Source organism: Phacochoerus africanus, chromosome 6 (genome assembly GCF_016906955.1).
Source record: "Phacochoerus africanus isolate WHEZ1 chromosome 6, ROS_Pafr_v1, whole genome shotgun sequence".
Lineage (NCBI taxonomy): Eukaryota > Metazoa > Chordata > Mammalia > Artiodactyla > Suidae > Phacochoerus > Phacochoerus africanus.
The window spans coordinates 74,152,965-74,176,429 of record NC_062549.1 but is presented as its reverse complement, the minus strand read 5'-3'; the positions used below and the strand labels follow the sequence as shown (position 1 = coordinate 74,176,429).

The following is a 23,465-nucleotide window of genomic DNA, read 5'->3' as shown; positions in this document are numbered from 1 at the left end:
ATAAGCCCGGCAATGCATTTCACTTTCATTTGTCAGAAAACAAATTTTCTCTGAACAGTCATGTTTGCAATCCATTGTGCCCATTCTGCTCTTCTTTAGTAGAAGATTTGACATATAACTCCTAAGCCTCTGGTCTTTGCACACATATGCAGGAACACACACAGTGAGATTCCTGACAATGAACAAAAGAAATCATTTCAGAAAAACCGGGATGCTATTTCACTAACTCACTAAGTCCTATCACTTGGCTTTTAAAGTAATCCTGTGCCCTGAAGGATTGACTTCCTCTTTTGGAAAAGTAGCTGCTATGCTATTTTGATGGACATTTTTTTGGAAAAAGGAAGAGGGGAGTGTGGAAGAAAAAAGGTTGTAATTAGGTATATGCTTAGATCTTTTTGATCTGAGTCCTGTTATTCTATCCCCATTGTCAAGGACTGCTAGATTGCAATCTTATCAAGAACAGGTGTCACTTCTTTTTTATACTTTATATTTCTCCCAAAGGACCTAATGTATACCTCACCCTCTGATAACATTCATTAAATATTGATGGAGTGACTCTAATACCAGCAACCTTCCTTAAAACAGAATTTTTAACTTTGGCCTTGGACAGACTACTGGGCCTTAATTCTTGAGACACTAACTTTAAATAGCCAATTGTAATAAGTTAACTAAAATTTGAAATAAATGGGATTTTTTGGCACAGACCTCTAGACCAAAAAATAACTCTTGGAGGAAAAAAACCTCCATTTAAATGCAGGGGTTTTAGCTGTGTCTTTTTTTTTTTTTTTTTTACCATGCCTTTGGCATGCAGAAACTCCCGGGGCAGGGACTGAACCCATGCCACATCAGGTCCCACTGAGCCACCAGGAAACTCCTTGGTTGTGTCTCCTAATGCTTAAGTTCCAGTTCCTCCATGAAGCCTCCTTCCTAACTCTAGAATGCATAGCTTTCCTTTTCTTAATTTCCATTAAGAATAAAGCTGAGTACAGGCATGAGTTGAGTACACACTTGCTGATGGGTTGAATCACGTTGGAATTAGGCAGCAAAATACTGGGCTACCAAAGTTCAGAAAAGCTGGAAGTCCCTTAGCACAGGACACTGTGCCTGACAATAAAGCCTTTGCCAGCCCCATGCATTCTCCTGGCACTCACAAAACAAACCACTTCTCACAGGTTCTTAGGGCTGTCAGTATCACCACTGCTCCACAGGAAAGTATGGAGGTATCACAACTATTTCAGTTATGCAACTATTTTTTTTTTATTATACTCTGTCATTTGACACAGTTCAATGAAACTCTTATTTTTGTTTTTTGTTTTTTGGGTTTTTTTGCTTTTTATGGAAATTCCCAGGCTAGGGGTTGAATTGGAGTTACAGTTGCCAGCCTACACCACAGCCACAGCAACGGAGGATCGCAGGATCCAAGCATCTGTGACCTACACCACAGCTCACAGTAACACTGGATCCTTAACTCACTGAGCAAGGCCAGGGATTGAACCAGCAACCTCATGGTTACTAGTCTGATTCATTTCCACTGTGCCACAACAGCAACTCATCTTTAAATGCTAATTTAACCTACTGGGACTACATCTAAAATTGACAGAAGAGGAATAATACTTATAAACAGCAGTGCATGAAATTTCAGTAGAAGACTGTATGTGTAACATTTTATGTAGTACATGGGAGCTGTAAACTAGTTACTAGAATCTACAACTGTACAACTCAAAGTGTAAACTAAGGATCTATATTCAGAGAAAATAGGAAGGGATATGAAATCAAGGGATATGATTTCTATCCCCATTTAGTTGGGGATAGAAATCAATGAAGAAAATGTGAATAATGATATCTGATTAATGTAACTTGTTTACCACCAAACCACAATTTCAGGAGGAAAGAAATATATTGTTGAATGAATAGAACCTCCTCCCAATTCTTTCTGGAAACTGTGGGTATTAGGCAAGCAATAAGTAATGGGGTAACACTATGGGTAATAAGTAAATAGTGTTGGCATTTTTTTGAGCAAACTTGATTAACCATTCTGTCCATGAAACTGTATCATGCTGACGTTATTCAAATATTTTCTAAAGATATTAAACTACATAGGTAATAACAAAGTGACGTAAGGGATAATCGACTTTTGGGAAGTTTGTTTGAAAGGCTGGAAGGTTATCAGGTATGGCACTGATAACCTAATGGAGGAAAATATTTCTTTCAAAGATGACCATAGTTACTTTCAAATTTAGCATGACAGTTTTTCCCTGCACTTACCTTTTACCTGCTTCACTTCCAGTGAATTCACATCTGAACTCATGACTGTTTGGACTTCCAAAATAGAGAACGTATATTACACATTTTTTTTCATTTTTATAAATTAAAATTATCTATTTTCATTCTTATCTTTTGTCAAATGAAAACATCTTTAATTGGAGTGATTTCCATCTTCCGAAGGTCAATTGGCAAGAGACTGGTTAAATTATCTGTGCATTTGCTTAAATGAAAGGAAAATGCTATGTCCAGATTTATAAGCCATCTTAATTATACACATTTGAGGTTAATTTAGTGGTAGAATGAAATATCTTAAAGAAATTGTACAGGTTTAAATTTCAGCCTGTGTGACAAGATTTTTAAAGGATAAATGAGAAACAGATCCACTGACTACACCTACCTTTTAATAAAAGAAAAAAAAAAAATCTGTGCTAAGTGAAGCCCTGTCCAGTCAGCAGGGCTCCGTATCAGCTCATGCGATCTCATTGGCCAGGCCGTAAAGGATGTGGTCTGTGTGGCTGGCCACATCTAGATGGCCGGCCACTCCCTTCATGTGAAGGCAGGTCCTTTGGTACAAAGATGTCTTACATTTCCCCTGACTACGAGTCACTGCTCCAGAAATCACATGAGATTTCATGACCAGTTATAAGCTCTGCAGAGTTCTGTGGAAATGACACATTCTTAAGAGAAGTCTCTCAGTGTGGTGGCCTCCTCAGTGGCAGCAAAATTTTTCATGGTCGTGGCCTTGTGATTATTTTCCCCTGGCAAACTCATAGGCAAATCATAATGTCAGGCTATAAAGATAGTCTCATATGTAGCCATTAATAGGTCAATTCCTTAACAGAATTTGGCCAGTTACAAATATTCAGTTAACCTGGATTAAAGCTATAAACAATGTTTTCTTAGGGAACATGAAGAGGAAAATGGGGCCAGGAAGATTTCAGTAGATATTTCACTCCAGTTCCATGGTTTTTTTTTAAACTTAAATTTTGTTTAGTTTTTCTTCCTTCTTCTCTGCCTCTCTTCTTTTTTTCTTTCCTTCTTCCTCCTTCCTTCCCTCCTTTCATTATTCATTAATTGTTTCCTCCCTTCTTTCCTTTTTTCTTTCTTAATGAGACAAGCCTCCCAAGAATATCCATTCTCATGTGCGATCTTGAATTCTCTTTCTTCTATTTCCTCTTTCCTTTCCACTCCTATTCTCTTCCATATTCTACCTTTTTCTTTTTCTTTACTTCTCCAGAAGGTAAAGGATTCTCTTTTAGATCCCTTCCTTTTCTACTGCATGTTCTGGTCTCTATTTCGGAACCATCAAAAAAAAAAAAGTAAGTGACTTCCAGCTTTGCACTTTCTGCTGCTATTTAGTCTCACCTGCAGCACTGTACCAGCAAAGGGAGATATGAAATAGGCATGAAACATGCAAATGAAATATGTATTTAAAAATACGATCATCTGTCAGTAATCTGTAACACAGACTTGGAATAAACATGGAAGGAGAATAGGATGTCTCCTTTAAATGTAGAGTTTTTGTTTGACTTGGAAGTTTAAAGAGCTATAGAGCTTCTATCAGAATTATACTCCTAAAAATGACCTTCAGAATTTATGTTTAAGATCTAAAATAGTGCAGAATTTATGAACATCATCTCTAAAGGTTGGTCTAGATTCACTTCTAGTCCTTCCACTTAAGTAGTTATAAAATCTTGGGCAGGTTATTTAAAATCTAGAACCCTGAGTTTTCTTATGACTAAAATGAGAATACAAAGAGCACTTGAGGAAAAGATTACCACAAATATTAAGTAATACACTGACAATAAAATGCCTAGTAAGTTGCCATCCACTCAATAAAAGCAGGTCCTACATACGCTGGCAATTATTATGCCCATTACTATTACTACATTTCAGAAAGATCATCATGGAAGAACTTAAAAATTGCAAAAGATAGCTGAAGTATATTAGGTGGGAAGCTGCTAAGAAGACAATATTAAAATATTACATATAACTTTAAGAATGAAGAGGCCAATCAAACTTGAAATGTACTATTTGCAGAGGTTTTATTTACATTTACCTCATTGCCTGCCATAATCATGCTGGACTCCACCACAGTGCAATGGGTTTTGATGGCATTTTGATCTCAGATCTATCCCCTGATAGCTGTATGAGATTATGAAAGCCATTCAACCTTTCTGAATCTTGGTCCTCACAGCCCTCTTCAACAAAACTGAGCTACTAATGTCCACCACATGGAGTTCTTGTGAAAATCAACTATAATACACTTGACAATGCATTGTAGTGGGCCCAGAGTCATCACCCCAATTCACTGTACCAAGGGAACATAAGGATATTTCGCCATAGACACAATTCCTATGAAAAGTAAATGGGAGTTAAATGAAAGGACCAGCAGGTTTTTGACAAAAGACCACTGGGCAGATCCCCTCCATCAGCCTTCCTGAGAAGGCCCAGGATGCCAGTGCATGTTTGTATTTGGATAGCTGAATCACAATCCTAGCAGTTGTAATGGCAAGAAAGGGTGTTTTTCATCATTGCTCCTGAAATGAAATACAGCCAGTGATTCTGGGAAAAGAAGTTTGCCTGGATAAAGGAAAAACTCATGGAAAAACCACGAATCTAATTGCAGATATATTGTATTTTAGATCCCTTTTCACTGGGAACATGTCAGGATTGACAATCACACACAATTCATCTAAAGACCATAAAGATACAGGTAGTAACCGGATATTATCTAACAAAAGCCAAGGTAACAAAGAGACCAAGGATTAGCCTGCTACCAATGTGATTTCAATCCATCAAAAACTTTTTCTTTTGGAGGAAAATCCTATTTATTTCTAGTCTATGTCCTTAGCACAATGAGTAGCTTTTCTGTGTAGAAGAATCTCTGCCCCCTAAAAGCATCCTCACCCAGGAAATTCTGCTGAAAACACCCTTGTTTGCACATTTGTTTTTAAGTGCCTAAGCTTTGGACATGGCAGCCAAATTCAGCAAATCCTATTTCAAGTCTCCTGAAATCTTACTAATATCTTTATTTGTTCATCATATCTTCCCAACTTAGTTACCTCTGGTCTGCAGGCTAAGTAGCCCTGTTACTTACTGTCTGGAACTTTGATCAAGGTATTTAACCTCTCCCACTCCTATCGGTTTCCTAATTATAAGATAAGAATAATAGTAATAATAAGTAATAATAATAAGTAATACCCCAGCATCTTAGCTTCTCTCCTGCCACCTCTACACTGGGGTCTTTGTTACCTGTTCTCTCTTGCAAACAGCAATTCAACACAATACCACTCCTTAAAGGAATGCATTCTCCACACATGGTGACAACAGAAACCCCACAGAGAGGAATTAATCAAAGGTCAAGGTGAAGATGGACACACAAATTCAAGGGGGAAGAAACTCAATTCCAACATGGCTTGATCTGACTTTTTATGGCTAAATCACTCCCAGGTAGGGCAGGGCCACCTGGTGGCATGGAACCCCCCCTCCCCTCTATCACCCTAACCTCCTCTCAAGAAAATGCAGTCAACCTTTCGATTCTTTAATGCAGCTATAGGAAAAATATAGTATGGTAAAGATTAGGAATTTAATAGTGAAGTGAACCAATAAGCAATCTGATATGTGGATTAATGGCAGCTGGTGGACCTTTGGTTATTACTTTTGAACAAGAGTCTAATTCCATGTTTGGAGAAGGGTCAGAGGAGCTCAAGGAATAGATATTTCAGTAATAAGTTTGGAGCACACTAAGAATACTGGGAGGGAGTCTGAGGGTGGAAGCCAAAGGCAGTGGAGTATCTGGAGAATGAGATTTAACAGATGTTGGCTCCCCCATGGGAATGGACAAGTGGCCATGAAGATCTTGACCTGTCTGGGGAGAGGTTCCAAGTCTCAACCACAGAACTCACAATCACATTTTTTTCTGGGGAAAAAATTAATATTCAATATAAAACTCAAAATCAGGATATTATTTTCACTCTAGAAAAGACTTCTGGAATTATAATTAATGAGATTAAAAGCTAGGAAATTAATTCATATTAATCCTCATAATGTTATCTTTCATTAATAAAATAGCCATCACAACCACAGTGCATTTTAAAAAAAGAATCATCTCTGTACAAACACCTCACTTTCTCTTTGACTACAAAAAATACAGAATCATAGGGAGGTCAGGGAGCTTACTGTCTCTCAACTTTACCCAGAAAGAAACTGAGACACAGAGTGAAATGACTGGCCCAAGTGTGCTCAGCTGGCTGGCAGGAACTGGCAGAAACCTCCCGTTCCCAGGCAGTGTACTCTTGCTGCACCGCATCTGTTCCTATAGGTTAAAAAATACCCTAAAATAAACTGAGTCAGGAAACACTAGTGACGAATACGTTAAACTTGTGGTTAATAGGGTGATATACAGTCCTTGTAATATGCCGGCACCTCTAGTCCCATTGGTGCCTGTAACTTACAACCATCAGCCCGTGTGTACATGTTTCCTCATGCGACTGTGGGTAAAGCAATCTTTTCTTAATTCTTTGATTTCCATCCAGCCTGCGGTAAGATAATTTCATACTGTGGACTTGCTTTTGTTTATTTGTTTATTGGGTAGTATGTCCTTTCTCCTAAGACCTTACTCTCGTCCTGGATTTTGGAGTCAAGAGAACTGATGAGCAAATATTTTATTTTAGTTTTGTCATACAAGGCTACTATCAAATGTATAAGGTAGTCCAGTCATAACATCCTAAGGATGAGGTTTCAGATTATGTTAAAGAAATCGTTCCATAATTTAATGCTGTATGTTTTACTGCATACTCTGAGCCAATGAGCATACTCTGAGCCACTGAGCATACTCTGGCCCAAATTTCCCCTATCTGAAATTAACTGTAAATAAAAACATTTTTTAATTTAATTCAATTTAGTTAAGTTGACTGAGCAAGAAAAGTGAAGTCATGTTGTTTCCTTCTGTTTATTTTGTTTAGAAAATTAAGTAGCATTTTATAAATTAACCTCTTTCGAGGAGTAAATATATTAAAACACCTTGCCAAATGCTGTAGGAACCTTTTTCTAAAATCCATTATCCCAGAGTGACTAGGACTGTTGACTACATGGTTTTATAGTAGGAGGCTGGAAGGGAAAAAAAAGAGAGTCATTGTTTTAGAAATGAATAATGTAAAAAAGCAACTGTAATCATCCAGCATATTTAGAGAGTGATATTAAGTTATTAATGTATAAAATTCTTATTGGTAGATTGAAAATAAGACTTGTATAATGGCGAAATTGACGGTATATTGTTATTCTGTGGGATAAATAAGAAATTATGAATAAGTTCAGAAATAAAACAATGATAAAAGTAACTAAAGATTTGCTTCACAAAAGTTCCTTTAAATTCAGACCCAATAAAAAGTTACTATTGGACACCTTGTAAAATTACCAAATTCACTTTATCTCTCTCAGCACTAATCATCTGATATTCTCCTGTCATCTGTTTTCATACTGATTGTTAAGCTTTTTTATTTTCCCCAAGTCTCTGAAAGGGAGGCAGAATCAAAGCCTATGTTGATAATGTAGAATCTACACTGCAGCTAGACCTGGAAACACTGCCTACCTCTAGACAAAGCAATCCAAAATCAAGCAACTGTTATGTTAAAGCTTGCTCAGAGGAGACAGAAAAACACACTGAGGGAAATGCTGATGACCTCTTAAAATATCTTTGTTGCAAGGACAGTGACAAATAGAGAGCAGTTAAGAGTCATCTGGGGTACCAAAATTTCATTCCACTACTGTATTTATTTTTAGCATTTATTATTATTCATTGGGTACTCCTAGGATAATGGTGGTGTGAATTATGCATAGCAGAACGGAATAAGGGAATAGTATTTATAATTCTAAATTTACAAACAGTAGAGAAATTAGTAATACTATAGTTATCAAAGGAAACAGGCCTAATTAAAGAAATAACTGCTACAAAACCATATGCAACTCACACTAGAAAAAGACAATTCAAATTTAATGAATGCCTTTAATATTAATTACAGAATTCTTAACAATACATTGGGACAGCTCTCTTGGAGAATTCAGCTTACTGTTTAACAGTTTCTGACTAATTTTATTAACCTGTACATCTGAGAGGATCAACCCCCTCTGGGTTTAATTAGAAGAAAATTCAATTTAAATCTAAATGTCAACAGTGGTTACTAATTATGGCAGAGCCCTGGACGGGACAGCAAGTCTGTAATCAGGCAGTTCCCTGGTAACAATTAACACTTTCTTTTGGAGTTATGAGTGCGTTAGGATATTTTAAAATAAATACGATTCAGCATGGGACACTGCTAATATCATGAGCCCCTACTGCTAGGTGCAGACATGCAGAAGAGGATGCCAAATTAAATTACAGAGATTTCTCAAACATATAGCTGAATAATAAGCAGCTACAAAACTAGGTCAGGGTCGAAAAGCTAGAGCTGAATGCCCCTCCCCCAACATGCAAAATAAATATACCCACTATCTCTGAATAGAAATCATTCTTTTGTTATGCCCTTTGTCAAGAATACATTATTGCAAAATGATATTTATTTCCACAATCTTCACAGCTGTGAGCACGACTGAATTAATCTTTCTAGAACTGATTTCATTTGCAATTTCATGATTACGATTATAAAATGTAAATTTATTACTTAAAAAAGAAATGATTATAAAAGACATAGATAAAAAAAGACAGTTCTTTATCTGTTGGTTTGCTTTGCTCAATACTAATGAAATAAATAGATGACTAACCCTGAAATATAAACAAACAGTATAAAAATGATTGTAAAATGTGAAATGAAAGCTAGGGAGACAATAAAAATCAGCTCTTTTAACATAACACATACAGTGATTATGTGGCTCAGAGAAGTATCAGGACATGCAAATTTTTTCATGGTGAGGCTAAGCTTTAATGGTTTAGTCATTTGAGATTTTTCTATTGCTGCCATTCTTTAAATGTTAGCATTAAAGATAATACAGAAAATACTTGGGTACTACTAATCTTTTTTTTTTTTTCAGCTTTCAGTTTTATGCTCTTAAAAGATAATCTCCAGCAGGCCATTTTCAGACTGTTTAATATTGATGACCTAAATAACAAATTAGTTCAAAGAAATCCATATTTATAAGACCTCAATATTTTAGTGGAATTCAGTCACTAAATTGGTCTCTTCTTCAAGTATATTGCTTCCTCAAATCAATATTTAAGTGCCTACTGTGTGCAAAGAACTGCACTGGATGGCAGGTATACACAAGAATTTGAAGACAAGCATGGCTAGGTTCAATTATTATTGGTAAAAATAAAGTCAGCTTTTTGTAATAACCAGCGCCAAATAAACCATTTATTGTATGCAGCAGCTTTATTTCCATAACTCACTTTCCCCAAAAGTAGAATGATCCATTTTTTTAAAATATCAATTTTCCCTGTTTAACACTGTGACTCCTAGATACACAAACACAATTAGTATATACTGTATTAAATATAATCAAGTTTTAAATGTCTATTTACGGAAAGACCACTGATGGTAACGATGGCTCAACTAAAAAATGAATGTCAATAAGTGGTTATAAGCACTTATGCTGATAACAGATGAAATAGCATCTTTAAGTAAATATTAACATGTAAAGCTGCTATTTATCATTTCAGCTCAGTCAATAGAGATCATATTTCTATAGTGGACTTACACTGGTTAGCTTTCTGCATTTGCTCACATTCACAAAGCAAAAACGCAAGCAATGACACAAGACGTTTATGGTATTAAACCGGATCCAAACTAGCTGCAGAGGAAAAGGCTATTTAAGTTTACATGACAAAATAGGCTATGTATATATGAATACATTATATTTAACTGATGATTCCTTTCCATTTACTTTACCTGTCTAAGAGTCTGAATTTTCAATAAACTATTTCTACTTCGGACTTTCACAGCTTTAGAGTGTGAGTCTCTGGCAGAGCTTTGGGTCATTCTCCCAATCCAAATATTATCCATCGTTCCTTGAGCAGGAAGGTTAATAACTCTTAGCTGAAGATGTCTCTATTGCTTCTTTACTGTTCAGAGCCACGCCCCGTCCAGGGGCATGAAAGTCATCTTTCCTCCCTGAAGAGTCCACATTTCACCTCTGGGAGGCATGATGCCTCCACCAGGCTGCTACCAGCAGAGTGCCTAGCTTTCACCAAGCAGTCATGGCGCTGGTATTACAATTTGCAAGGAAACCTTTAGTAGGCTGTAATAACCATATCCTGCTTGGCACTGTCACACTGCTCAGTAATTCCACATTTAAATGAAATCCGGAGAGGCCATACCTATGTAAATTGTGCCTTGATTTTCTTTTTTCTTTTCTTTTCTCTTTTATTTCCTTTTCCCTTCTCCCTCCCCTCTTCTCTCTTTTCCCCTCCCTTCCTCCCTCTCTTTCATCTCTTTTAAAATAGTATTGTGCATTAGTATTGTGCCTTAAGCTTTCTCCAGTATCCTTCAAAATGCTACCAGAGGCACTGTATCACCCCCCCCCCACCCCAGAGTGCACCTTGCTGGTTAACTGTGAAGCTGGGAGGTCTGTCTTAAACTAGCAGTTAATAACTTGTTTGTCCTTTACTGAAGATACCTTTAAGATAATTTTCATAGGCATTCCATTATTAGACACCTGTTACGTGCTAGATCTCTCAGAAGAAACGTTCTTCAGAACTAATAAACAAGAACAATGACATTAGATACATTACAGATAGTATAATAAGACATATTTACTACACCAGTTTTAAAGTTTACCAGGTAATATTATTCTGCATATTATATTACAAACTCAGAACAGGTGTCTAGAACTATTTTCCTACACTTTTAAATGTTAACTCTTTCTCTCTGCTTAACTGAAGCTTTAGTTAAGATCTTTTGATAACAAAACGGAAGCTCTGTAACCACAGCTCAATAATAAGGTGAATGGAAAAACAGTTGGTTTCCGTCTCCCTCAACTGCTTACCTTGATGTGTTCAAGTCAAAAAGAGAAAGAGAGAGTGTATGTTCTCCATTATACCAACAACCACAAAGGCAAAGGATAAACACAAAGCACTGTTTTGTACTCCTTGTTGGTATCAAGCCTTTGTTAAATCTTATGAAAATTTTAATTTTATTTTAATTTAGGACCATAAATTTCAAGCAAAGACTGAGTGGATTCACAGTTTAAAAAATGTTTTCAACCTCTAAAATGGTCAAGTTTTAAGGAAATCAACAGTGATATATCTGATACCATATTATGTGGTACCTTCCGGGAGAAGCAGATTTAATCTTTCTGTGGACAAGTGCCCAGGTGAGAAAGAAAACGTCCTGTGTCCCAAGGGGGTGTGCTCGTGGCAACTGGGAGTTAAGGAGGTTCTGAGGAATTTTTCCTCCATCCTTCCCTCAACCTTTTACACTGGCAGCTATGTTTAGAGATTCAGAGGAACCTTCCTATTCAATGCTAGGATCAGTTAGATTCTAGAATAGGATTTGCTAAAGTGGGTTCCGCAGCATGATGGGAGGTTATACTCAAACAGGTTAAATAAATTAGGACATGCCAGCTTAAACAAAGGTCAATGAGCTTTACTGCAAGATTTCCCAAGGGCTCTGAGTCAAGCAAAGCCATTCTAAATCCATATATTCCATGTGCTTTTCTCACTTCTTTACTCTCTAAGGCGTCTCTGAGTTGCTTTGCTCCTACTGAAGGACTTCAGAACCTAGGGTAAATTGAGGAGGCCCCACGGTGAGTTCTGGTCCATAGTTGCAGAAAGTTTTCCCCTTGATTTTAATATGTTTATAGTTAATGCCTTTCTTGCTGAAGACACACACACATGCACATACACAAACAAAACACAAAAAAAACCAACAAATTTCAGGGTGCAGGCAGCAATTCCACTATGACTACCCACCCAGGACTGAGAATCAAATAATTATAAAAAAATATATACCAATTTTTATAGTTGGCCTGGCTCATGGTTCATTGCCAAGATAGTCCTGTAAGATTTCTAAGAGGGCTGCTGATATTGTTAAACCTTGTAAGCTAGGTAATCTCTACGGTTACCTTGTTTTAACTTCTTAAAATGAGACACTATGCTGGGGACTTTGTATTGCTCAATAATCTCTATTATATATACATTTTCTCTTAGTAGGACCTAATTCATTTTCTCGCCAGGATAACATCATTTGCTTTAACATTTAAAATTCATTTGCTTTATTAACATTCAAAATTTATACATTCTGGTATGTTTTCTAAAATTGAGAGATAATTACATAATCTCTAAAAAAGATATACAATAGATTAAAAACACCGTATTCTTCAGGGCATCTGGTTTCAAATGTGCATTGTTACAAATAACGTATTTGTTGACCTTTAGCACTAGTGCCAGATTATTAGCAAACAACTGAGTGGAACCAAGAAAAATCTACAACCCTGTTCTTATTGAAATAATTATAGAATCTTTAATGTCCCACTAGGCACAGAGAGAAAAGAATGCAGCAGAGAGAGTTGCATAATGGAAACAGACAGAAGTAGGACAGTCATTCTACTTTTACACAGCAAACACAAACTACTGTGGAAAGTTGAAGAGAATACAAAAATGATCACCTAACCAAACATGAAATTTTCATTTGTGTCTCAATTGAAAAAATAGTAAGGAAATGTATCTAAGTAAAATAAAAATAAGTTGTAATTTAATTAGGTTACTTTTGCTTTCATGAATATACATAATTGTTTAGCTCAAAAATGTATAAACATGTATGTTCGTATGAGTATTCATTTATATTTGATTACATAGAATGGAATGTGAGTATATATAATATGTGTGTTTTTCTGTTTTGTAATCATTGCAGATTATTATTTTATTCAATGGACAGTGTGACTTAAGATCGTACAATCTGGCAATATGATACTTATAAGCTAACTTGCTATGAAAAATATTCTTCTCATAATGAACTTTGGCTGTTTCTCTGCATTGAATCATGCTTCTCGCTGCAAGTTTACATGTTAAACAAAACACACTTATAAAATAACTGCATGGCCCATGGTAGGTACTCAGTTTGTAAAATGACTAAATGAATAAATGAACGAATGCAGATCTTGCCCATGAGTCACATCCACAATGGTCGTTTACGCCCTTAGCTTAGAAGATGGTACTAAGAGTTGTAAGGAGGTACTTTAAGGATCAACCTTCAAAATCAACTACTTTGTTTCATAAACTATACCAGGCTTCCACTCAAAATACGATTTATACAAAAGGATACACAGTTTTTGTTTTTAATATGAAAACTGCTAGTCCATGTTATTGTTCAAGGATATTCACAATTGGATACCACCCTATTTTCCAATCTTTTCTACTTAGCTTTCACTTGGTACAAACTGAACTATTTATCATTTCCATGACTTCCTACCTAGCGGAACTCACGTTGCTTCTTCCTGCAGAGAATGCCTTTCCTTATCCTCTCTGCCTGTCTAGAACGGACTCTACTTTCTAGGCCGAGCTCCAAGTCAATGTTTCTGCATGCTTCCAAACCATGCTCATGGCTACAAAACATAAATATATGTTAAATGGATACAACAGAGTATTTAAAATACAGTTTTTGTCAAAGCCCTAAAATCTCAAGCACTCAAAGGAAAAGATATCAACTATTTATATCATCAGATATCTTAAGATTTCTCTTTAATAAAGTTTCATCTGAAGGTATTATTATACCCTTCCTAAAACAAGCACAGTAGAGTTTACAGTGACCACTATAAACTTCTGAAAATTATCAACTTTCCTTAAAGTATTACATTTTACTTATAGAGGTATCTGTAGGATACAGTTTAGGTAATATTAATTATTTCTATGTACAAAGGACATTTTTCCTTTTATTAAGAGTAGATTTAATTTCTCTAAACAAATGTAAAGCAGAAAATATATCTAAAACTTTCTAACAAAGGCACAATTCATTCCAAGATTTTTTTTTTTTCTGTTTAAAAAAATATCCTATGAGGTCCAAGTGCTCCTATGCATACCAGTTCCTGATGGGGGTGGTTAAAGAGAGAAACGGAGGGTAAGATTCCTGGGTAGCTAATAAATACACGACCATTGTCCCTGAAAACACTGCCATCTGTTGTCAGAAAAGAAAGGTCACTTCTGAAGTTTTACCAGGCAATAGGTTTCTTGCAAGTGAAGAAAAAATATCTGAGACTGTTTCTTAACTGAGCAGGTAATCCTACAGGAAAGAAAGGTCTCTATGGGAGCTACAGTTTGGAAGATGTCCAGAGTATAAAACTAGATTGATTTTCTTAAACAGTGAAACAGTTCCCTAAAACAAGGTGACTCTGTTATAGGCTGCTCTTACTAATTACCATATAATCATCTACATTTTCAAATACATAGAGAGCCAAAATCATGACTGAAATTCCAACCATCACACCTGGTTAATACTATCTTAACTTTTCCTAAAACTTTCCATTAAATTTTATAAGGTGATAAATGCTAAACTATTTCCTGTGGATTCATAATAGAAGAAAAAGAAGAAAAATCACCAAAATCATCATCTAGTCAGTCTGTATGTTAGGGACTTTTAAAAGTCTGTGTGTAATATTATCTTCTGTACAAAGTAATTCACATTTCCTAAGAAAGGATCACTACAGAAGCTACCTGTCACCCACCCCTTGAAGTTTCACCATTTTTAATTAGGAAATTGAAGTTGCAACCCAGATTAAATGGAGAAGGTATTTATGAGCCATCATCATATCACTGAGACTTTATAAACTAGACTGAATATCTTAACTATGACTTAAAAACTCAAATCATAAAGTGAAACAGAGTTAAACTTAAGTTTAGTAAGGTCTGAATTTTACTGGCAGGTTCCCAGTTCTTGAACTTACCCTTTTTCATTTCAGTCACCCACAATTATCTCCCTAACGAAGGGGGATGATCAGCATAGAAAATCTAACCAAAGACTCTATGCCAGGTTTCACATGAGGCCTCTACATACATTCATTTAATCCACACAACAACTATATGAGACTGGCTTTCTGGACTCCACTTACGAATGAAAAATAAGAGAAGTCACGTATCTTCCCTACTTTCACATGGCCTGTAACGGCAGAGACAGGATTCAAATCCACGTGCCTCCAGCTCCGTAGTCCTTGCTTTTTCCTAGACATCACACTGCCTCGACACATGCACTAGCATACCTGCTTCCAAAATGCCTAAGATTATTTTTTAGTGTCATGGTCACTGACTTGCTTTTTCTTCAACTATTTCTGCTTCTTGAAATACAGCAACTGGTAAACTCAGGATGAGTGAAGGCATCAGCTAGTATGTCTTCATGGAAACAGATCACCCATGTGACAGATGATTCAGAAAGTACAGGTGAACAATCAGGGTCTGGTGTCAAAGGCCAGCAGTCCTGTAAGCTGCACGCAGAGGCCTGACTGTCTGTCCACTTCGTCTAGAGGGTCAATGCCTTGGGGGATGACAGCAAAGCCCAGCTAGGTGCAGGTCTGGAATTGAGATCGTGATGACTCTAGTCTTAGGGGAAAGGTGAAAAGTTTCTATGAAAAGCACACACGCTGCTCCCAAATGGCTGGAAACCAGCTACGATTGTGAACTCAAACTCCTTATGTTTGAATTGTGAACTCTCAGTGGGGTATGACTTCCACCACGCAAGTTTTGAAGTTCATAGTGATGATATTCGGCAAATCTGCTTTGAGATCCCATCTTACTGAGAAAAGGAAGCCTTGAAGAAAGCCTTTGAGCCCCTAGTTTATTAGCTCATGTATGTTCAGTACCTTTTATAGAATTTGGAGAATAATTTACGAATCTGATTTAGTACACAGTTAATGTCCTATCTCTGCTTCTTACTGTGATAATCCATAATCTTAATGATAGTGGTGCATGGATCCTTCAAACTCTCATGAACTGTGAAACTGCCTGAATAGACTGCTTTTATTCAGAACCTTTCTAAAGGTATTCTGAGTCTGGTTTTCAATATCTGAGAATCGTGTAACAGATAAAGAAATACTTGTGTGTTTAATCTAGTCATTCTTTAAATTTTATATTTACAGAAATCTACCCAGATAGGTTAAGGGATTTGCTCAAAGTCCCACTTCCACTTAGTAAAGAACGAGTCCATGTTCTTTGCACTATAATCCAAATAAAAGACCCCACTACTTTCCCATAGTTGAGAAGTTTTGACTGTTACAATACCATGTTAAGTAACTAATATTTATTTTTGGGGCTTAGAGACTATTGCTAAATTATGATTACTAAATTATATTTTTAAATTTTTTATTTTTTTTGTCTTTCTGCCATTTCTTAGACCGCTCCCACGGCATATGGAGGTTCCCAGGCTAGGGGTCGAATCGGAGCTGTAGCTGCCAGCCTACGCCAGAGCCACAGCAATGCAGGATCCGAGCCGTGTCTGTGACCTACATCACAGCTCACGGCAACGCTGGATCGTTAACCCACTGAGCAAGGGCAGGGACCGAACCCGCAACCTCATGGTTCCTAGTCGGATTCGTTAACCACTGAGCCACGACAGGAACTCCACTAAATTATTATTTTTAATTAATTAATTAATTTTGCTTTTTAGGGCCATATCCCTGGCATATGGAAGTTCCCAGGCAAAGGGTCCAATTAGAAATACAACTGCTGGCCTACACCACAGCTCACGGCAACGCCAGATCCTTAACCCACAGAGCAAGTCCAGGGATCAAACCCGCAACTTCATGGTTCCTAGTCAGATTCATTTCTGCTGCGCCACGATGGGAACTCTGATTATTATTAAATTATTAACTTCTCTGAACATTGCATTCTTCATCTATAAAATAGGAGTAATGATTTTTAACCCAACATGGAGTGTTGTTAGGCAAATTAAAGGGGTTGTTCTCCTTTTAATAAAAAGTCACATCCCCTGGTGACAACAGTCATTCTGTGGGTCACAACAGCCTTGGCTTGAAAAAAAACAAACGAAGCATGTTTGAGCTCACCAAACTCCTAACTTTCAGTTAAGTTATGGGGAAAATCAGAGAATTCCAAGTTATGCATATGAAAGAGTTTAAGTTTTCACTCTAGCCAAAAATATATTTAAGATCCTTATAGGTTAAGACGAAGAATAAGCAATAATAACTAAAAAAAGAAAAAAACACATCTGTCTGGGACTTTCTGGGGAAAGCCCTCTAAGAGGTAGTGGTTTCTCCCTGCTTACTTTACACCTCAGATCTATTCCACTAGATTACAAACTTCTTGAGGGCAAGCTTCATACTCCTTAATCTTTGTAACTTCCTAGGAGTTAACGGTGTCTGACATAGCAGAAGCATTTAGTAAATGCTCGAGGATATTAAGAGATAAGCCTATTTGAATAGTTGTCTTTTACTTATAGTTTAGAAAGAACCTATCTTTTAAAGCATTTTAATCATGTTGGATGTAACTATTTCTAAAATGAACTATGTAATCATGATTTTATTGAAAAGTTAACGTAGCACAGTTCCTTTTTTTGATAAATCAGAATGATTTATTGGAACATAAATTACTATAATCTGACATAAAAGGATGATATTCTTAGGATGATATGTGCTTAGTGTTGTATTTTTAGAACAGGATCCTACATACATCCTATTTTTCAGGATCCTACAACCTGACAGGTTGTCCCATTTTTGTGGTCATCTAGAGGCCTGATACTAGTAACCAATAATAGCACTCCTCATAATTTGCTTTTTCTATATGCAGCGGTCTAGGAAGCCTCATTACCAATCCAGCTAGACTGTGTATACGTGACTTTCGGATATCTTAATTATATATCTTCTGGCTGTCACTTTTTTTTTCTTTGTTCTTTTTTCTTTTTTCTTCTTAGGGCCGCACACATGGTATATGGAAGTTCCCAGGCTAGGGGTCAAATTGGAGCTACAGCTGCCAACCTACACCATAGTCACAGCCACGCAGGATCTGAGCAGGCGTCTGCGACCTATACCACAGCTCACAGCAACACTGGATCCTTACCTTAATCTACTGAGCGAGGCCAAGGATCAAACTTGCGTCCTCCTGGATACTAGTCGGGTTGTTTCTGCTGCGCTATTACAGGAACTCTTGGCTACCACCTTTTAAAAACAATTTTCTGTGTGTTTGGCTTTATTTCCACCCTCTACCCCAACAAAGGGAGGGGTATCCAAGCTCTAAAACACTGGGGCCATTATTATCCTGTTCAATTTAGAGTGACAACGTGTCCAAAGATTCAGTTTGTTTTAAAAGTAAAACTATTAAAGTGCATACGGATCCCAAAGCAAGTCAAATATTACAAAGTTTTCAATTAATAGGACTTTAAAGATTATATTAAAGTGTTTTGTAATATCAACTATTAGTAGATAATGATAGTAGCCACTGAAATTCCTTTATACTTTAAGGAAGTTCTACCAGCAGACTTTTGAAATTGCAGACAAGAACTGCCTTTTTATCTTCACATTCTTTGATATAAAAATATACTCTTAGTGGGAAAAGGTTAAGCATGATGATTTTTAGTGTTATTTCAGAAAACTTTAATAGGTACAAGACAGAGTAAAAACACATTTGACTTGGATTCAGAAGACCCAGGACCCAGCCCTAATGGCCCCTAATATTGCAGCTTTGGGCAAGCCACTTAGTGTCTGTCAGTAAGATTTGTATTCTAGTGAGACTTCATTACTCTGTGTGTGTGTGTGTGTGTGTGTGTGTGTGTGTGTGAGAGAGAGAGAGAGAGAGAGAGAGAGAGAGAGAGACGCAGGGGGTATCCAAAATAGAAAAGAAATGGTAGGCTTATCCACTCAATAAATTCACCAGCTATTTATTTAATTTGTTAGATATTAATTAAGCACCTACCGTATACCCAGTATGAGACTGAGGCCCAATCCCTGCTCCCCAGAGGCTGACCATTATCTAATCAGGGAGAGAACACTTATAGACAAATAGGACAGTAAGTTCACATCTCTTAGCCAGGTACACAGACCTTCATGCACTGAGCCTACCTTTCTAGTTTCCTCTACAGCCGCCCTAACCCTATAAATGCTGTATTTTAAATACACCAACTCAATCACTCTTGCCAGAAAAATTCCCACATCTTGCACATGCTGTCCTTCTGCCCTCTTCCCTAAGTCTGTCAATCTGTCTGCTATCTCCTTCCTCAACGCCCAGCTCAGAAGTCATCTTCTCAGCAGCGGCTGGCTCTCCTCCCCTGGTAGGACTGAGATCCCCTGAAACTTCACACTCGTTACTGCACGTGCTGTGCTACAGAATATCCTGTGTTCATACAACTACCTCGTGAGGAGGAGGACCCATTAGGGACCTTGCCTTGCTCCAATTTTACCTCTAGCACTAGTGGAGTTCCCAGCATGGCGCTCAAAAATGCTGACTGAAAAGAACTGAACTGATTGTGGTATATGCCACATCCATGTTGCAGACATTCAGGACTATGGGTCTACCAAGCTGTAAGTTTCAAGAGTGAAAAAAATGAGACAAAGATTATACACATGATCTTGACTCATTTAGAGGCATCAATAAGTTTGAGATTTCTGTCGCTTAATTTTATTTATTCATTCATTCACTCATTCAGTGAACAAAATGCATGGCCCACATGAGTCAATATTGAAACTGCACAATATCTGCTTCCACTTCCGACCTGTCCTTCCCTAGGATAGTCCGCGCTTCCACGTTATTGTGATGGCTACTTCAGACTGTTGCTGGCATCTTAGAGGGCATGGGTTTAGCGACCAACAAGGTCATGGACCAACAGGAAAGCCCAAGGCAAGTGTAAGAAAAGTAACAATAGAATGAAATTTAGCAAGTAATGAATGAGAGTACCTCACTTGTTCAATAGCAAAAAAAAAAAAAAAAAAAGGATAGGAGGAGATGGAGCTGATCATTTTGGTCTATGAGTGCCTACCCTGTAGAGCATCATGCTATGGAGGAGGAAAGGTCTTCTTTCAATCTGATAAATGTCATGTTTTCCTTTAGCGGTCTGGGTTTGGATAAGAAAGCTTACAAGAGCTGGACTCCATCCTGTCAGTCTCATAAGCCTGAAATCCCCAGGACACCGAGAAGTGCGATTAATAGCAGTTGCTATCTGAGCGACACATTCAGGTCCCGTGCACTGGACAGAGTGATTCTATCATTTCACTTCTCAAAGTTTCAAACTGCCAGAAACAAATATGTTTCACTTAAGTTCCAATATTTAACAAACATTCATTTTCTGTCTCTCTTGCTCTAAGAACATCAAATATGTGGATGCAAAATTTCTATGAGAACAAAAAGTAATTTAACGCAGCTATAGAACTGCTATAAAACACATCAAAATAAACAAACAAAAAAACAATGTCCCCTAAAAATAGTTACCATATGACCTAGCAATCCCACTCCTCGACATGTACCTGGAAAAGAAGAAAACTCTAATTCCAAGAGATACATGACTCCAATGTTCAGAGCAGCACTATTTACGACAGCCAAGACATGGAAGCAACCTACATGTCAATCAACAGATGAGTGAATAAAGATGGTGTAAACACACTGGAATATTACTCAGCATAAAAAAGAATGAAATAATGCCATGTGCAGCAACACTGATGGACCTAGAGATTATCATACTAAGTCAGACAAAGACAAATATCATATGGAATCACTTATATGTGGACTCTCTAAAAAATGATACAAATGAACTTACTTAGTAAACAGAAATAGACTCATAGACATAGAAAACAAACATGATTACCAAAGGGGAAAAAAGAGGAGAGAGAAATCAGGAGTTTGGGATTAACAGATACAGACTACTATATACAAAATACATAATAAGGATCTATAGCACAGAACAGGGAACTATATTTAATATCTTGTAATAACTTTTTTTGGACCTTTTTTAAGGCTGCACCCATAGCATATGAAAGTTCCCACACTAGGGGTCAAATCAGAGCCGTAGCTGCCAGCCTACACCGCAGCCACAGAAACACCAGATCCGAGCCTCATCTGCAACCTACACTGGTGGCTCATAGCAATGCCGGGTTCTTAACCCACTGAGTGGGGCCAGGGATCAAACCCATGTATGTCCTCATGACTAGTTGGCTTCGTTACTGCTGAGCCACAACAGGAACTTCAATATCTTCTAATAATTTTTAATGGAAGAGAATCTGAAAATGAAAAATAAGTGTACGTATGTGTATATATATATATGAAGTCACTCTGCTGTACACCTGAAACTAACCCAACATTCTCAATTAACTGTACTTCAGTAAGAAAAAATGGTTTAAAAAAATGGAGTTCCCTTGTAGCTCAGCAGGTTAAGAGTCCGTTATTGACACTGCTGTGGCTCTGGTTATAGCTGTGGTGCAGGTTTAATCCATAGCCAGGGAACTTCCATATGCCATGGGTACAGTCAAAAAAAACCCATGTCCCCGTGATTAGTCCAGAAGGAAGAAGGAAGGCATGAGGAAAACATGGGGTGGGGGTTGGAAGGTGGGGGTGGTGACTGTTGAAGGCTTTTATGATTACAGAACTTCCACCAGTTAATTCCCTGTACTTCTTTATTTGTGTCTTACCATGAAAGCTACAACCTGTTAAAGAAACAGACTGGGTATTATTTAAAAGGAAATGCTTCTGGGTTCGGGTTCAATGTTAAAGCTGCTGTGTCCAGATTGTCTAGTTCCCAGGCTCTGAAACATGATTGGTTACTAAAAGACCAGGTGACTTCCAAGGTCAAAAAATCAAATATAATATATAAAATTATCTATGTATTATCTATCTAATCTCTAGTACGTAGATATACCCATGTTTACAGACCACAAAATCATCTTTCAATTGCACTTTAGATAAAAAAGGGATCTTGTGATTTGCAGATATTTTTGTAGTTTACTGTTTCTGTTAAACATTTGAAACATGTCTTCATATAACATGAATAAGTTTAATTTTTCAATGAATTAAAGATGATTTGAAATACAGAAATGGCTTCTTCTTAAAACCCTTTCTATTGTCAGTACCCACTGGTTTGAGTAGCAGCACCTCTGTAAAATATTCTGGATTAGCTGAACAGATTTATATCTTTCCATGTTCCCTCTCATCATTAAGCCAATTATGAAGGAATTACTACCTTTGCCGAATCTAATTTTTTATAGACTTCATTGAAATAGTCCCATCACTCACAATACACTCAGGAGATTGGTCCATTGCCCAGAAGCGCACAAAGGGTATTTCCGGTGAACTCCCATTAGCCTTACGAGGAGTTATCCATATACATGTGATCCTCATCAAGAGATGGATACAGACTTCTATATACCTAAACATGGTAATAGATCCCATCTTGCGTAACTGTGATTTGTCCACGTGCTTGTTAGCCAGTTAAATTCAGGAAGGCTTCATATTTCACTACCATCCCTGGTGAGTTATTAGGCATCAACTCCCTAACATCAGGTCTTACAACTCTGTTCAAAGCAGAAACATCTCTGAAATCTTTTGAAGCATGACTTCATTAATAGATGATATACGAAGCATTAGAATTAATCAGTATGGATTTGTATCTGTTACCACAAATTTGTGTGAAATAGCAATGGGAGTTCCTTAACAAGAAATTCCTTTTAATATTGCTAATCAAAACATTATTTTCATTATTACAAAAGCAAGGATTTGAACGAGTTGTGCCTAACATTCATCAGTAAGAAAATGAGGGTTTTTTTCCTTTTTAAAAGGAAGTTTATAAATATGCTAGGCACTATTTCCAATTCTTAATTTAAAACTGATGGCTATAATAAGAACCACAAAAATGAAGTGTTCTTTTCTTTGTTCAGAGCCATAATTCAGAATGAAAGATTATTTTATGAAAGCTTAAAAACTACATATTTATGTATATATCTTCTGAGGCATAGAAAATGGATTGTTTGCAAAAAATTCATGGTATTTGCATCTGGCTATTTCAGCAAATGGACAGTACTGAGGACATCTGATATGTATACTCCTTATGAACATTTTTGTGAGTTGTTACAAAAACTGGAGGTACAAACCTAGAAATGTAGATTAGGTTGGCTCCTTTTTTGGCTGCAATGCAGTTAATGCTAACAATTAGATCTTTTAAGAGAACTTTTCTTTTTCGCAGGAAGGTTTTAAACAATGCAGATTTCATAACCACTATCAATATATCAAAGTCTGCTTGATTTTTCAGTTACATTAAAAAAATACTTTCTGATCTTCCAAAGCTGACTTTAAA

The 23,465-nt window shown here is 36.9% G+C and overlaps 1 protein-coding gene across 3 annotated transcripts in view; it reads right to left on the bottom strand.

Annotated features, from left to right (window-relative positions):
* Positions 1 to 23,465, bottom strand: part of TOX (thymocyte selection associated high mobility group box) — a 302,432-nt gene that overhangs the window by 193,278 nt on the left and 85,689 nt on the right. The window lies entirely within an intron of this gene.